The following is a 16,453-nucleotide window of genomic DNA, read 5'->3' on the forward strand; positions in this document are numbered from 1 at the left end:
TGCATGCCACAACTAAGAGTTCTCATGCCACAACTAAGGAGCCCATGTGCTGCAACTAAGGGGCCCATCTGCCACAACTAAGACCTGGCACAACCAAATAAATAAATATTAAAATAAATAAAATGCAGTAGGTATGGTTTGGGACCTGAAAAATGTGCATTTCTTACAAGTTCCCAGTTGGTGTGGATGCTGCAGGTCTGTGAACCAATATTTTGATCAGCAAAACTTAGAAGATACCATCAAGAAGTAGAATCAGATTAGTCTGAGCCCCAGTATTCTTTTCATGTTTAAATACTTAGAATAAATATATTCTTACTTTATTCTCATATTCTCTTTTTTTAATCATTTACATTGGTTTTTTTTTTAGTTTTTGTATTTCTTAATTAAAAAAAAAAAGTAACCTAAAGTTGGTAACCTCCTGGGCTGCTAAAGATAATGGTAAGTGAACCACGTTACCAAGCACATTAACCAAGCACATCAACCAAGTGTATTTTAGAGTAAAAGTTATATGTAGCTGCCTCAAACACATTTTGGAATAAGCAGAACCTTATGTAATAAATAGAGTTACTTGCTGCATTTTTAAATAATTCAAATACACGTTTCCACTCTATTTTAAGAAAATCTGTGGTGATGTTTTAAATCCTACTAATTGACAGAGTTTGGAAGAATCAATGATACAGCTGAGCTGGAATTTGAGGAAAGACCATAAAAATAAGCTGTTATGTCCAGAAGAAGCTAATCTATAAAATGAATGCTTGGTCATGGTTTCCAGACATTTCAGTTCTAGGTCTTCTGCCAAATAGGCAATTGACAGTAGGGTTGTTTAGGTGGTATTTTTTTCTTATTTTAGGACAAGGAAGCCTAGGCTTAAATACATTAAATTGTTTTTCCAAGTTCCCAAAGCTAGAAAGAACAAAGTTAGGATTCAAATCCAGGTTGCCTAATTCCAAGTCCCTCATTCTTTTGACAAATGTACCTGAGTTTATTAGAGAGACTTCCGATACGCTGATGCATTGAATTAGGCATTGGTAGCTCCCAATCTGATTTCTGTGAATAATTTGGGGCCAAAGTTTGTGCTTGTTTTAGGTATATTTCCTAAAGTTCCACCTTCTGACACAACTCTTTATTTCTCTTAATTTGTGACCATTTGAATAATATAATTTATTTTTTACCAAAGCATTTTAATTTTATAGCCCTTTTATTGCATCCCACATCAAATCTTGGTAAATTTAATATTGGTTAGTAAATATTTGTTTTCAATTTTGTCTTCACAAGCAATGTATATAATAATACGTTTCCCTGAATTCTTGATCTCCTTTTGTACTATCCATAACAAATCAGTATTAACAAAGATAACTTTTAACTTCAAATGAAGTGAAAATTTAAAATAAATTCATTTTCTTTATATTTCATAATGCATCAGAACATTTTTGGAGTATTTAAAGACAATAACAATTCTAAGAATATTTTATCCCCCTTAGGTAATATATATGTATTTCATATATCTCAAAGTAACATAATAGTTTGCCTTCTCCTTTTATATCACATTAACAGTAATTGAATCAGAAATATGAATATTAAAATTCCACCCATTTATCAGTGTTCACAGTGATGGATTTTCCCCTTCCTCTCACAATGTAGAAACTTAGTGAAAAAGAAACTTTGTTGCAATGCAACAGAGCTCTACTTTTTTTTTTTTCCATTTGTTCAAAAGGGATTTTATTCAAAGATCTCATTTTCTAATGAGGAAAGGAAGAATATAATAGTCATTTCCCACATATCTGACCCAGAGGATTAAAAAGTTGATCTTTAGTGCGCAGTCAGGAAAAGAAAAAAAAAAAAATCTGTAGTCATTAGCAAAGCCAAAACCATTCGTAATTCATGCGTTTTTACATTGTAATTGGAGTCGTGACCTTAGCAAAAAGTCAGAGATAAATTATTGACTTTCATCCATGGAAAATGTTGGCTTCTAATACAGAAATTTCTAAGTAAGTATCAGCTATCCTCAAATGCCCGTTTTCTCTAGCAGCGGCATTAGCCCTGCTAGAAGTGTGCCTTAATATGGTCTAATTGACAGTCTGAATGTGAGGCCGGGAAACCTCATCGCCCCTTATGCTAACCATCAGGGCCGCTGTCCCTGGACAGAGAATAGTTGACAGTTTCAATTACACCAGGATCATAAGATCATTGGCTGGTTACTTTTCAAATGATCACGATCACGTTTCCAAAGGTTCATTCTTGTCACTTTATATGGGAAGTCATCACTTACATATGAGAATAAGACAAGAAAGAACTTAGTATTTTTATGAAGCTAAAATATCTCTAGAGAAATTAAGAACTTGATGAACTTATATAATGTGAGAAAACAGGAATCACATAAGTTATCGTTGTCTGTTTGGGGCAGCCCACAATTATATTTGATTAGGAAAACATATTTTAACCATAGTAAAATTTTCATTTTTACTGTATCCACCCTATTTGTATATCTACGTATGAATAAAAAAATTAGTTTTTAAGAAGGCAGCTTTTTCAAAGGTAGTAATCTCTTTATACATAAATTAAGATACTTTAAAATTTTCTATATTATTGGATATATACATATAAATTAAACCCTAAAATTAAAAATTTAAACATAAGGTTTGAAAAATTTATGAGAAACATTTTAAAATAACCTTCATATTCTCTTTTTAGTTCAGTCTTTTTATCATATTATATTGGCAAAATTTTTTATATTGTTTTAATTAAGTATTGCAGGTTTTCTTAGTCATCACCAACAGGTAGTAGGGGAAATCTCACTTTGTATATGGGGAGAGGGGTCGATAATTTGTTTATTTCATATGATGAATTTCTTTATAAAATACAAGTAATGTACTTCTACTTGAAAAAACATATATCACAGTCTAAATTTAGAGTGCCATCTAGTGATGAATAAGAGTTCCATCAGCTATAGAATTTAGGAGATATTACTGCTTGTATAATGTTAACTTTAGTATAGATTTCTCTTTTAACCTGGGCAATATGGCTTAGCATATTCAATATTAATCTAGTGGACAACATGATAATTTAATGAATTCTATTTAAATTAGGAGACATTTTAATTTAAAAATGATTTAAAATGCATGCAATATGTTTAAACTTAGCAACAGAGAAATTATTTTCATGTAGATTAAGAATGAAATAGATTGCACTGGCATTTACACTAAAATATTTGCAGTTAATTAACACTCACTGATCATACTCAAGGTTACAAAAGGTCCCCCAAAAATGTTTGTTGATGGATTAAATCAGAGAACAAATAAAGAATGTTTTAGAACATATTATTTCAAATGTCTGTATAAAGCAGTAACAACGACAATTTTAAAAATAAAACTCCTATTTTACAAAATTGGTCAGCTTTGAGTATTTTCTCCTTTTACTGAGTGATTGATTTTTTTCTAGAGTATTAAGTCTTTGAAATTAAACATAATAATTTATGAAAAGGAAAGCAAGGAACATAAAAGTTGGCAAAGGAAAGGAAAGGTAAGGAAAGGAAAGCGGAAATAAGAATGAAATAAAGACTAAGGAAGAGAGAGCAGGAAAAGGCAGGGAAGGCAATACAGCTTTATTATCTGCTCTGTGACAGCTATTGTAACAGATGCTATAACACATATAACTCTATTTCTTTCCACCTCTTTTAGTAGGAGGGCAACTGAGACTTAGTTAGGTCAAGTAACCTACTCAACTGCTTCAAAATTTTATTTTTTATATTAATCTGATTATTCTTTGCAAGTGTTAAATATTGTTCACCTTCAAAATCTACACCATAAATGTTTTAACAAAGCAGTTGTAACAACGCTTTGCAAGTTTTACTTATTTAGAGATCTAGATTAGTTTCCAGAAGATCTACATTCAGATCATAAGCTTATTATTTATTTACTTTTCATGGGATTTTGGCAATTTACTAAAGCATTTGGGAAAAATAACAAAGGTGAGAATTTTCAATGAGGTTTACTTCAGATCTAGTTTACTATATTAAATTAGTATTTAAGCTCATTCATTGTGGTATGGCTGGCCTCATGTTGCTTGCTTATGATATTTATCCACAAACAAAATGATTCTTTTGCCATAGATTAAAATCAACGAACAAACCAAAGAAACCAAAAAGCAGGTAAATCACCCCGAAAGAGTCAGGACTGGTTTGCCTTTAAGCTATAGCATCCTCCAGTAACCAGTGTCTTCCCTTTATAATCGCTCAAGTTATTATGGGGAAAAGAACAGCAGGTTTCAGAGGACTTCTATGGTTCTAAGGGACTCTGGGGCCCCTTGATCCCACTTGACCCAGTAGCTGTGTTCTAAATCAGTATTCTGCCATAATCACTGAATTTAATGCTCCCCAATTATACTCATTCATGGATTCTGTTCAATGTAGAAGGCATTCTTCTTAACCAAATTAACATTTTTTAAATGACATGGATTCACATTATGTCCTAAATGAAAAAATAATCTTCTCTTTTATTTTTAAAGAGTTCCTTTATCTGACCAAGTTTCTGAAAGAATAATATAGTTGATGCTTTCAGGGCAGTTTCTTGAAGGGTACTGATATGGGATCTATTATATGACAGAAAAATGGCTTCAACTCCTATCAAGCCAAATAGCATTGTTCTAATTTAGTATCAACTTCAATGTGACGATATTTCTCTGGAGATTTGCCAATAACCTGCTGTCATCATAGGAAGCGACTTTGGCTCAGGCATTTAGTCAGGAAGCAAGTCACAGGGGACATTCCCAAATGAGCAAGGCAGTCTCTGCCTTCAAGGATATGGAGAATTTTCTGTAGACTATTAGTTTGTTCATTTCACATTGAGAAAAGGAAAAAGGAAGGTCATGCTAAATATGTTTTGTCTTAGAATGCACTGTTTTCAGTAAATGAATCAGGGATAACTTGTAATTGTCAGTAAAAATTGGCCTTGAGCAAATTTTATTCCATAGCAATAGTTGATATTTGCTGTCTTTCAGTTCTCATTTCTAACTCTAATTTCCTTTTGGAAAATCACTGCTTCCCAATTTCTGTAACCCTGATAGATTTGTAAATCTTGATGCCTATCCTTACAGTACAGAACCTTAGGGGAGTCCCCAGAAGGTTCTTCTATTGGATCAACGTTTTTCCAACCTTTTCCTCCACTTCCAGGACATAATTAACACTTAGTCAATCAGATGCTCTAGCTAAGGATCTTAAACGTCTACCATGTAACTGTGAACAGAAAAAAGGAAATGGCTTTGACTTCATTCTTTGCAAACAAGAAACTCTGAACAAGCTTTCCCTCTCAACTGCATGATCATGACTCCTTACTAATCACACAGTTGGGGTTTTTTAAATTAATTATTTATTTATTTTTGGCTGTATTGTGTCTTCATTGCAGTGCATGGGCTTCTCATCACGGTGGCTTCTCTATTTATGGAGCACTGGCTCTAGGAGCATGCGCTTCAGTAGTTGTGGCTTGAAAGCTGTAGGGCACCGGCTCAGCAGTTGTGGCACATGGGCTTAGTTGCTCCACAGCATGTGGGATCTTCCTGGCCCATGGCTCGAACCTGTGTCCTCTGCATTGTCAGGCAGATTCTTAACCACTGCGCCACCAGAGAAGTCCCAGTAATCACACAGTTTTAACATGAGCATTGAGACTTGGGAATGAATATTTAATCAGAAAATAACTCACTAGAACCTATGGAACCTCACTTTGAATAATTTGTAGAATTCCTGGAAGCAGGCGATACACCTTCTAAGGGAAGGGAATGGATATTAACAAGAAAGCTATTTTCAGAGAGGTAGGTTTAACAATTGCCTGCCAAATATTTCTGACTTCCAGACTCCAGAAATATGATATTATTATTGTACTCCTTGGCCCCTTTAGAGTTGAATGGAGCCTTGTGACTAAGTAAGACTGAGTGTGAGCAGAAGAGATAAGTGCCATTTCTGGGCCACAGTATTTAATTGCTAATGCAAGATCCTCCAGGACATACTTTGCCTGTCACTTAGTAACCAGCAAAGCTAAAATGGTAGCTCTTCTGTCAATTCAGGTCCCTCAGGGACTGTGTTGAGCAGTGATCTGACACCCCATGAAGGATGTGTTAACTGGGTGAGGAGTAATCTTTTGCTGTTTTGGCTACTGAGATTTAGGGGTTGGTATTTCAATATAAAACATCATAACATAAAACAGCATATCCTGACAAAAACAATCAGCTATATTCACTAATAACGTATGTCAGGGCCTCAGCCGAGCTGGAGAGAAAGACATGAGTTGTCAGCTGTCAATTAAAACAACAAGCCAAAATGAGAGTAACAGTCAAGCCTTTAATCACTTACTGTGATATTTTAAGCAGGAGGTTAAACCAAAGAAAGCACGACTCCTCCTCTTCCATTTTCCCCCTGCTGAAGGTCCGTTGGATCAGCCCAGTCATGGGCATGACATCACTAGTGAGGGAGCCTGGAACAAAAGGTTCCTATAGTTTTATGAACCCAGGGGCCAGGGGCGAGGGAGAGGGAATGTCTAAGAGTGGAAAAGTACTGAGAACTGAGTCAGAATGGAGAAAAGTGTCTTCAAGTTTTCCCTCCCCTCTCCCCTTGTTAGAAGGCCTCAGCACAGGCACCTGAGGAAGTTGTTGGCCAAAGGCCCCAGATAAAGAGGCTTCTGATTAATGCAACTGGGTTAAGAACGCAGATATGCATGAGCGTACGGCCCCCCAGGAGGTCTGAGTCCTTGACTGCACCTCCCTTCAGAGACTGCAGTGCACTGACTGTGCAACAAGCCAGTGTGGGGAGGGCAGCTTTCCTCTATGATGCTGCCGGGTGAAGACTTTGTAATGATCTATAGTTAGGTCTGAAAAATCACTCACAGGATTTTTGGCCAGGAGCCAAACTCTTCAATATATACTTACAAGACCAAGAATGTATCTGCTTTGACGGTAGAATTGGGGAATTGATAATCATTATTATTTTTTAATGATCAGAAATTTTTTTTAACTGATCAACTTATTTCAGTTATCTATGGCTGTGTAACAAAGTGCCCCAAAACCTAGTGGCATAAACAGTCATTTTAATTTGCTCACAGTTTGAGGTTAAGGAATTTGGAAAGGGCTAACCTGAGTAGTTTATCTGTGATCCTTTTGGTATCAGCTGGAGTAGTTGTGACTGAAGGATGCCTTCCAAGACGGCTTCTCCATTCACATATCTGTTGCCTCAATATTTGTTAGTCTCTCCTCTCTCTGTAAATTAAATCCCATAGTTATGACGTCTCATCTTCCAGGGTCTTTGTATATGCTGGGATTTCTAAGTTTTCTCACAACTTGGTGATCCCAGGGTAGTTACATTTCTTTTATGGTGGCTGGCTTCCAAGAGAGAGGAAGTAGAAGTTAACAGGTCAGTTGAGGAGGACACCTAGAACTAACACAGAATCACGCCTGCCCTTTTTTTTTTTTTCTTTTTTTTTTTTGTCAGTACAGTCACAGAACCCACCCAGTTTTAAGTGGTTAGAAAATTAAGCTCTATCTCTTCCTGGAGGAATGGCAAATCACATTGTAGCAGCACATATGGAATGGGAGATACTGTTGTGGTTACCTTTGGAAATCAAATCTGCCGTGCATCCCGTGTTGGTGGGTTTAGGAAGACTGGAATACTAAGTAGCTCAAAGAACATCTGTAGCAAAGCATTTATATTTCCTAAGAGCAAAAATATATACAAATTACCATAATGCAACATATACATATAATATGTTGTGTAAGAAAAAGTAGGATGAAATATTTCTTTTAAGGGATAATGTTTATTTCAAAGGGAGGCTTTATTTTAGTTTTCTATTGCTGCTATAACAAATTCCCACAAACTCAGGGACCAATAACATCTCCTATTTTTTATCTCACAGGTCTACAGCTCAGAAGTCCAGGTGGGTTTAGTTGGTTTCTCTGCTCCAGGTATTATAAAGCCAAAACCAAATTAACCACAGGTCGGGGTTTCCTATTAGAGGTTGAGGAAGGATCTGTTTCTAAGCTCATGCAGGTTTTTCACTGAATTCAGTTTTTTTGTAGTTGTCAGATTGAAGTCCCTGTTTCCTTGCAGGCAGTTATTTGGGACCAGGTTTTGCTCCTAGAGGCCACACATGTTCCTTATACTTTCTATGGGGATCCCTCCAGCAACAAGGAATTGAGTCATTGTGATTTCAATCCCTCTGACTTATTCTTGTGCCATCTCTCTCCAATTCCAGGTGGAGACGTGCTTATCTTTTAAGGGCTCATGTTATCATAGTGTACCCACCCAAATAATCCAGAATAATCTATTTTAAGGTCTGTAAACATTAAGTGCATTTGTAAAACCCTTTTGCCATGTAGCATAACATATTCTTAGGTTGCAGGGATTAGGGCATGGATATACTGGGCGGGCCAAAAAGTTCGTTTGGGTTTTTCCATAACATCTTACGGAAAAGCCTGAACGAAATTTTTGGCCAACCCAATACTTAGGGGGATATTCTATCTATCACAGAAATAACAAAAACACATTTGATTGTGTTTTGACAGATGAAGAGGATATTTTAGTGCTATAGAAGTTGAAGATATGGCAGAATGTGGACTGTCTTGAATTTATGTAAGGAAATTTGAACTAAATCTGTTTTTACTAGAGTTATAAGAATGGTATTGGAGCAGAAAATAATATGATTTTCTTTGTATTTTTCACAGATAAATTTACTGCAGATGTGGAAGAATCTTTAGAGGAAACTGATTCAAGGTTTAAATATCAGGAAGAAATAATAATATTATATATTTTGGCTTACTCCTAAGATTGAGAACAGAAAAAGAGAACAATTTCAAGGGGGTAGGAATGAAAGTATTTGGTGATCAACTTTTTCTTAGTTATAAAAGGATCTTGATTGACATATGTTTTGCAAGTTTACCTGAAAAGATGGGGAGGACATGGAAAAATTTGGTTTGAAATTTTTATAATATTATAATTTCAATTTGGTTGAAATTATGATTTTGAGATGTGGTTAGGCTATCTTTAAAGAAATATCCTTGAGGTAACCAGATGTATTAATAGGTCATAAGTTCAAGAGAGAGATAAAATATGCAGAGGTACTTGTGGTTTTCTATTGCCTTTTAAATAATATAAATAATAATTATATTTAGAAGACCCATGTCTTCTAGAAGTTTACAAGGACACCTTGGAAAGCATTTTCCACCTTGTCTTAGTCCATTTGGGTTACTATAAAGAAATACCACAGACTGGATAGCTTATAAACCACGGGAATTATTTTCTCACAGTTCTAGAGGGTGAAAAATCCAAGATCAAGGTGGCAGATTGGCAGGGTGAGGGCCCTCTTCCTGGTTCATAGCCAGCACATTTCCACTGAGTCCTCACAAGGTGGAAGGGGCAAGGGAAATCTGTAGGATATTTTTATTTAAAGCACTAATCCCATTTATGAGAGCTCTACCCTCATGACCTAATAGGCTCCCAAGGGCCTCACCTACCATTACCATCACCTTTGGGGGTTAGGATTTCAAGGAATGAATTTTCAGGAGCCCTGAATATTCAGACCTTAGCACATCTTTCCCCATAACATCCCCTCAGTGGCATATTATATACTTTTTCTTACTATAATAATTGTTTTTCTTCCAATTGGCTGTTGTTAATAATGCTTGAGCAAAAGCATATCTTCATGTTTTTATAATTTATCTTTTTAGCATTTAAATCCTCTTCTTAACTGGCAACTAAGATTTAGGTTACCAAATCAACGATGTCTCTAGATGTCTTATTTTGCAGCATAAATGGAACTTGTTGTCTACTGGAACTTATTCCAAAATGGAAATAGCACTGTTAAGTGGGATGAGGCTAGATCTGAAATAAATTTTGATATCTATACTTAGGAACACACACACACACACACACACACACACACACACACACACCTTACTTGAGTTTAAAATTATGAAGAGGTAGTAAAAAGAAGTCACAGAAGTAATGAAAAGCCAAATATATTTATGTGGTCAATAGAATTTTGCAGAGGGGAAATTATTTTAACCCTTTTAGCCTACTCAAACTGTCCTCTGACATCAAGGTTATTCTGGCATAGATGCTCAAAAGGAAATGTCCTAAAGGAGGCTGTTGCACTTTTATAACTAATACCATTGTATCCATGTCCCGTTATTCTTCTTGCTTGTTTCCATATTTGTGGAACAATTATTTTACGACTTTGTTAAACTTTTCCACAAGACTTTCTTTTAGAAAAGAGTATACTGAATAGAAATATGGTCTATGTTCTAAGACCTGATATATATATATATATATATATATATATATATATATATATATATCTACATAAATAAAGATCTAAGCCATTATTGTATAGTTTTATGCCAGATAACAGATAAATTAAAGCATGGATTATTATGGTAATGAATTGTATAGTGGGACATTTGATTTCTTTTTATCATTGTTTAGGTTTGGTGAATTCTAGTTTTATTTTGATTTGTTTTATTTCTGGTTTTTTTATGTTTTTGTTTTTGAGAATTACTATTTTGCAATGTGAAGAATTTCAGAAAGACTTATGAAGTTTATAAATAACAATAAATAACTTGAATTAATATTAGAATTAATAAAGTTAATATTTGTAAAACTGGGACTTAATAGATAAAGTCTCTAGGGGCCCAGAAAAAAAACAATGTGGGCATCATCTACTGATAAACCCATTATTGTTTACACTGCTATTTGCTAAATGTCTCCAAATCTTAGGGACACCTAGAACAGACCTTGGCCTTGGTATACAGCCTGGTAATTGCATGAAAACTGTTGTAATATGCTTATATTGATTAATAGCAATTATATAGCATAGAATAATATCAATTTTTGACACATTGCATGGCCTTCCTATTGCCATTATTCCATAATGCCATCTAATTTTGACTGCAGATTTGCAATTATTGATCAAATGTTGATTGATTCTGTATCCACCTCCAAAATTTTCTGACTTTTTTTTCTATAATAGTAGGGTCTATTTTTGCATTTTTGCTCCCATTTCCTAAAAAAAAAAAAAAAAGGTTAAAAACCAGGTACCTTTTTTTTGTTAACCAGGTAATCCTGCTTCCTGTCCTCATTCTTTGAATGAACTCCATTTATTTAATGAAGTAGTTTCTTAATCTCCTGCAAAAAAGAAAGAACAGAGGCAGAACTTGAATTATATTGATGTATTAATGTCACACTTGACATATGACAGTTTATTTGGTTTACAAATGGATACAAACAATAATATCAAAATGCAGAGTATGGGCTTCCCTGGTAGCGCAGTGGTTGAGAGTCTGCCTGCCGATGCAGAGGACACGGGTTCGTGCCCCAGTCCGGGAATATCCCACATGCTGTGGAGCGGCTGGGCCCGTGAGCCATGGCCACTGAGCCTGTGTGTCCGGAGCCTGTGCTCCGCAATGGGAGAGGCCACAGCAGTGAGAGGCCCGCGTACCAAAAAAAAAAAAAAAAAAAAGCAGAATTGGCTATTATTTATACTGAACAACAGTGTTATTTAGAAGTTACGAAAAAAATCAATATGTTACTTGGAATTCAGTAGAATACATTAAATCTCTTTTTGTTTATTTTGGCAATAAAAGGTAGATTGCAGAAGATAAAAAACCCTGCAGTCAAACACTAATCCACTTCCTATCTAAACTTATACATATGCATTTACATAAGCACACAAATCAGTCACACATGTAAGATATCTAATGATTTTCTGTTGCTGAAAAGCTAGAATCTTATTTATTTCATAGAACATCAGAGCTGAGGGAACCTTAAACATTACATCACTGGAGCGGGTCTTTTCATTGCCAAGGTCATAGAGTGAAAGCGATTTAAAGTAGAGTCAATTCATCTTCCAAGCCCAGTTTCCATTTTATAAGAACAGTTTGTCCCATCTATCTAGAAAACTCAAAGAGTATAATAAAAGCACATTTCTAAAATCCCAAGATCATTTTAAGGGATAATGCCCTCTCCCACCTTCACGTTCCAGAAGCTTGTTATCCTATTTTTGATCCTCAACATATTAGAGGCTTTGCTAATGGCTCTTTCTGGTGTTGAATCATCCAACACAAGAAAGTTTCTCCCTTTAGTGTGTGAAGAACCTAGAATGAGTTTGGAAACTTAAATTCATTTGATAAAAGTAACACTTATATTTTTAATATTTTTAGTATAGACAAATATATCTATATTTAATTTAGAGGGATATGGTTAGAAGAAAAACGTCCTTATTTTCTATCTATATTCCTAGAATGGAAACCACCAATACAAATCGCTGAATCATGTAGTACTATAGGAAAACAAATGATGAATGAACTCAGGCTCCATTTAAGAGTATTATACTTAAAACAAATCTAAGTCCACAACATTTTTAAATTCCTTCATAATATATTTTGAAGTTAAGAAAATTTTGTCAGATGAGCTCTATTTTCAATCACTCTAGAATTTATTACTCCTTAATTTATTAGTTTATTCAACACATATTTTTTAGTGCCTTCTATGTGCCTGACACTTTTATAGGTTATTTTATCTATTGAACAGAACAAATAAACTCTTTCCCACTGAGGATTCTGCTTCTATGTCTTGGAAACTCAAACCTACAGTCTTTGTAAACTAAGCAAGAGCTAGGTAAATCTGCAAATAAAATATCTTTTTAGTCAATTTACTTATTTTCTTTTCCAAAAGAGTATTCCATCTGGTGTAGACAGGAATTAAATGAGTGTGTTTTACAAATCAACGTAGAGTTGAGGGGATGCAGAGTGGAGCAATTAGAAATGAAGACTCTGGGGCCAATCTACTTGGGTTCAAATTCAAGGTCTGCCATTCCAGCTGTGGGCAAGAGATGATGTTGGGCATGAAGGAAGAGGCCATATGACTTAGAGTATTATACCTTTATGGAATCATAAATTTATTTGACTATTACACAAATGAAGCACTTTAACTTGTAGCATTTCATAAATAGAACTGAATATTTGATCTAATATAACTGTGTGGAAACTGTTTTTTCAGAGGGGAGCACATTTTAGGCAGAGAAATTAGTCAAGAGTTCCTAATAGCCTAAGATAAAAATTCATGAGACTGCATAAAAATTTAAAAAATTATAATTGGAAAACACCAACAATTTTTGAGCCAGTTTTACTAAAACTTTATATGTATAGCGTCACTGAATCTACCCTATGAGCTAGGAATTATTATTATTTCCCATAAAGATGAATTAGGGGGCTTCCCTGGTGGCGCAGTGGTTGAGAGTCCGCCTGCTGATGTAGGGGATGCGGATTCGAGCCCTGGTCCGGGAAGATCCCACATGCCACGAAGCGGCTGGGCCCGTGAGCCTGCGCGTCCGGAGCCTGTGCTCCGCAACGGGAGAGGCCACAACAGTGAGAGGCCCGCCTACCGCAAAAAAAAAAAAAAAAAAAAAAGATGAATTAGGGTTCTCCAGTCAATGGTAGTGGGATTGGGGGGGAGAAACAAACTGAGTTAACCCAACATTGAAAGAGATAGTTGATTCATTTTGGCATATAGTAATTCTTTGCTAGGTAGCTAGGTACCTAAGAGCTAGGTAGCTCCTGGATGCCCATGAGAGGATGTCAAGAATATAGTTGAATACATATGTGTAAAGCACATGGTGAGGTGAGAACAAGAAATAAAGATTATGAGTTTATGATGCACACAGAGTAAAAGCAGAAAAGAAAATGATACAAAATTGTCTAAGAGGCACCAGGATAATCTGAGCAAATAAAGGGAGTGTAGCCCTCCAAGGGGCTAGAGCTCAGCAGCATTGATGGCACCATAGAGTGATACAGTCTTACAAGGCCAGAAATGATTTTCATTAAATTTCGTACCTTGGAGACTTTTAATTTCTTTAGAGATAACATTTTTAATTCAGGCATGGAGGAATTGTTGGATTTAAAATGTCAGTAGCAAATGAGATCCAGGAAACTGGACTCATAAAATATAGAATATATTTTCTATAATTTGAATGAGAGGTTAAAGAGAAAGGCAGTTTGAGGGTCAGTAGCATAGAGAAATTTGTTCTATGTAGTTTTGGTTGTTATTGAAATGGATACATACACAAGAAATTGAAAGAGGGTGAGTATCTAATAGAGATAGGAAGGATCCTTTTCCTGGAGCAAATCCACGAGGAGAGAGGTGGTGAGATTATCAAAAACACTCGCATCTGGAATAAGTAGTAGACTAAGGGACCGATATCCCAAAGCAGGTAAATTCCTAAATTCTGGATCTGTTCTTTTCCATGCTTAACATAATCATCATTTCACAGATAAAATTCAATTCCCATCAGACTATAAATCCTTCAGATTTTCACTCTCCTTCTCATGACACTGAATGACTTGTCCAGAGCAGAGCCTTGCTTGTGTATTTAAATTCCACTTACCTTTTAAGAAAGTATTGCCCTAACCTTCTAGGCAATTAAAAACATTCTTTTACATAATCATAATTTCCCTATCTTAATATCATGCATTTTAAATAAGTTTTCCTGTTTTATCTCTCTATAACAAAGGAAAAATAACTGGACATTATTCAATGCTCTAAATAAAAATATGAAAGTGATCTTAAGTCTTCTAAAGATGATAGGGGATAGACATTGAACACATTCTCACTGAAAGCATTTTTGAAATAATTTCTAATAAACAAAATGGCTAAGTATGCTCTCTGTCTTTCAATTAAAAAACAATTTCAGACGACAAACCATATGACAAGTCTGCAGTGTCCAAAGGATCAATCAGTCCAAGGACCTCTTCCTCTCTATCAACATTCATTTTAGTTAAGGTACTGCTACCTGCCTTAACAAATAAATCTTGATTTCTCAGACATTTCACAAGAGATCTTGTTGGAGACTTGGAAGGTAAAAATAGAGTAGAGGCCATGTAGTAGCTCACACATATTGTCGCTTATCTGCTGGCTTCATTGGCATGAGGCAGTGGATGGGCCTGGAATGCCTTCACTTTCCTCTGGATCCTTTCTTAGCTTCTCATAGTCCTGGGTTCAGTAGGAGTGTTTATCAGTACCACAAAGGAGTCAATTTCTACACTCCTCCATCAAGGTCAGAGGCAACAAGAACTGACAAGTTTCAGTCCATCTGCATGGGAATCCAGCTTATCCTTATGGGTTCCAGCTTGACCTTGCATGCTCTCCCCCACTGTACATCCAGCTTCCCTTCTTGACTTACCTGTCCTGTTTACTTTTACTTCCAGCATCACACTTGATTAGAAGAGCCTTAAGGAGACTACTTAACTAGTTCCTAAATTGCTTAAAGTCAAATTCCTGTAACCAAAAACAAACAAATGAATGAATGTGTTATGTGTATACATACAATATAAATTATGCTGATTGTTCTGCTTCTCTAATTAAACCTTGAGAGATATACCCAGTTTTTATCTTTAACATGAACTCTCCTCTGTAATCTTCACTGATATACAACCAGCCTACTCCAATCAACACTTTAAATTTATCATATTCAGGTCAAAACTTCTAAATTTTACTCCAAAACTACTGTTTCACATACATGCTCATGTCAATAAAGGGATATTTCAACCTCTTTAGTTCCTCAGGTTTGGGAACATCTTTGATTTTGCTCTTTATCTCGCACTCACCATCCACCTATGACTTCTCTAGCAAATAAAATTTCAAGCTCATCCACGTATTTATTTCACTTTACATACTAATGAAACAATAGATTAATTAATGTGCTCCACAATGTTTCTTGACTACCAAATGATCTTACAAGTTTACAATTATATTTTTAAAACTATAGGATATAATATTTCTCTTCAGCAGCTTAAAATCTAATTGTGGAAGAAAAAAATCCAAACAATAACAGCGGCAACATCTAGATTTTGAGTAAGTTTAATTAAAGATGAAGAAGAGGGAGGAAGAGGAGGATGAGGAGGGGTAAAGAAGAAAAGAGGAAGAAAAGGAGAAGATTTCAGACACATAGCTATGTAAATAGAAACAGGCTGGAGTTTTAAAGGCACATATTGTGGATTGTGAGCTAAACCTTGACCAACAAATATGGTTTGGGTGAAAAGAAAGACAGGGAAAAGGCATGCCAATCTGAAGCACTAAGGATAAAAGTGCAAGAATAGCAAGGACTGCCAAAGGACTGAACACATGGACAGTGTGCAAGGTTAAATGATCAAGTTAACATAATACAGTTAATACAATCATGGTGCTAACAAGTACTTCAGTTAAAGATGACCTTTACCTACCAGCACATATACCATTAAGTTGATCTTATCTTAGAAGCAATTATATACTAACGGTCATTTTATTCTTTATTTTAAACGAATTTCTAATGATCAGTATATCTTAGTTTTATTTCTAGCAGCGCTTCTTTTCAGCGTATTATGGAGTATGCTAGTACTCTTAAAATAATCCTTACCTTGGTCATTCCAAATAGAGTCAACATGCTTA

This window comes from Delphinus delphis, chromosome 18 (genome assembly GCF_949987515.2).
Source record: "Delphinus delphis chromosome 18, mDelDel1.2, whole genome shotgun sequence".
NCBI lineage: Eukaryota > Metazoa > Chordata > Mammalia > Artiodactyla > Delphinidae > Delphinus > Delphinus delphis.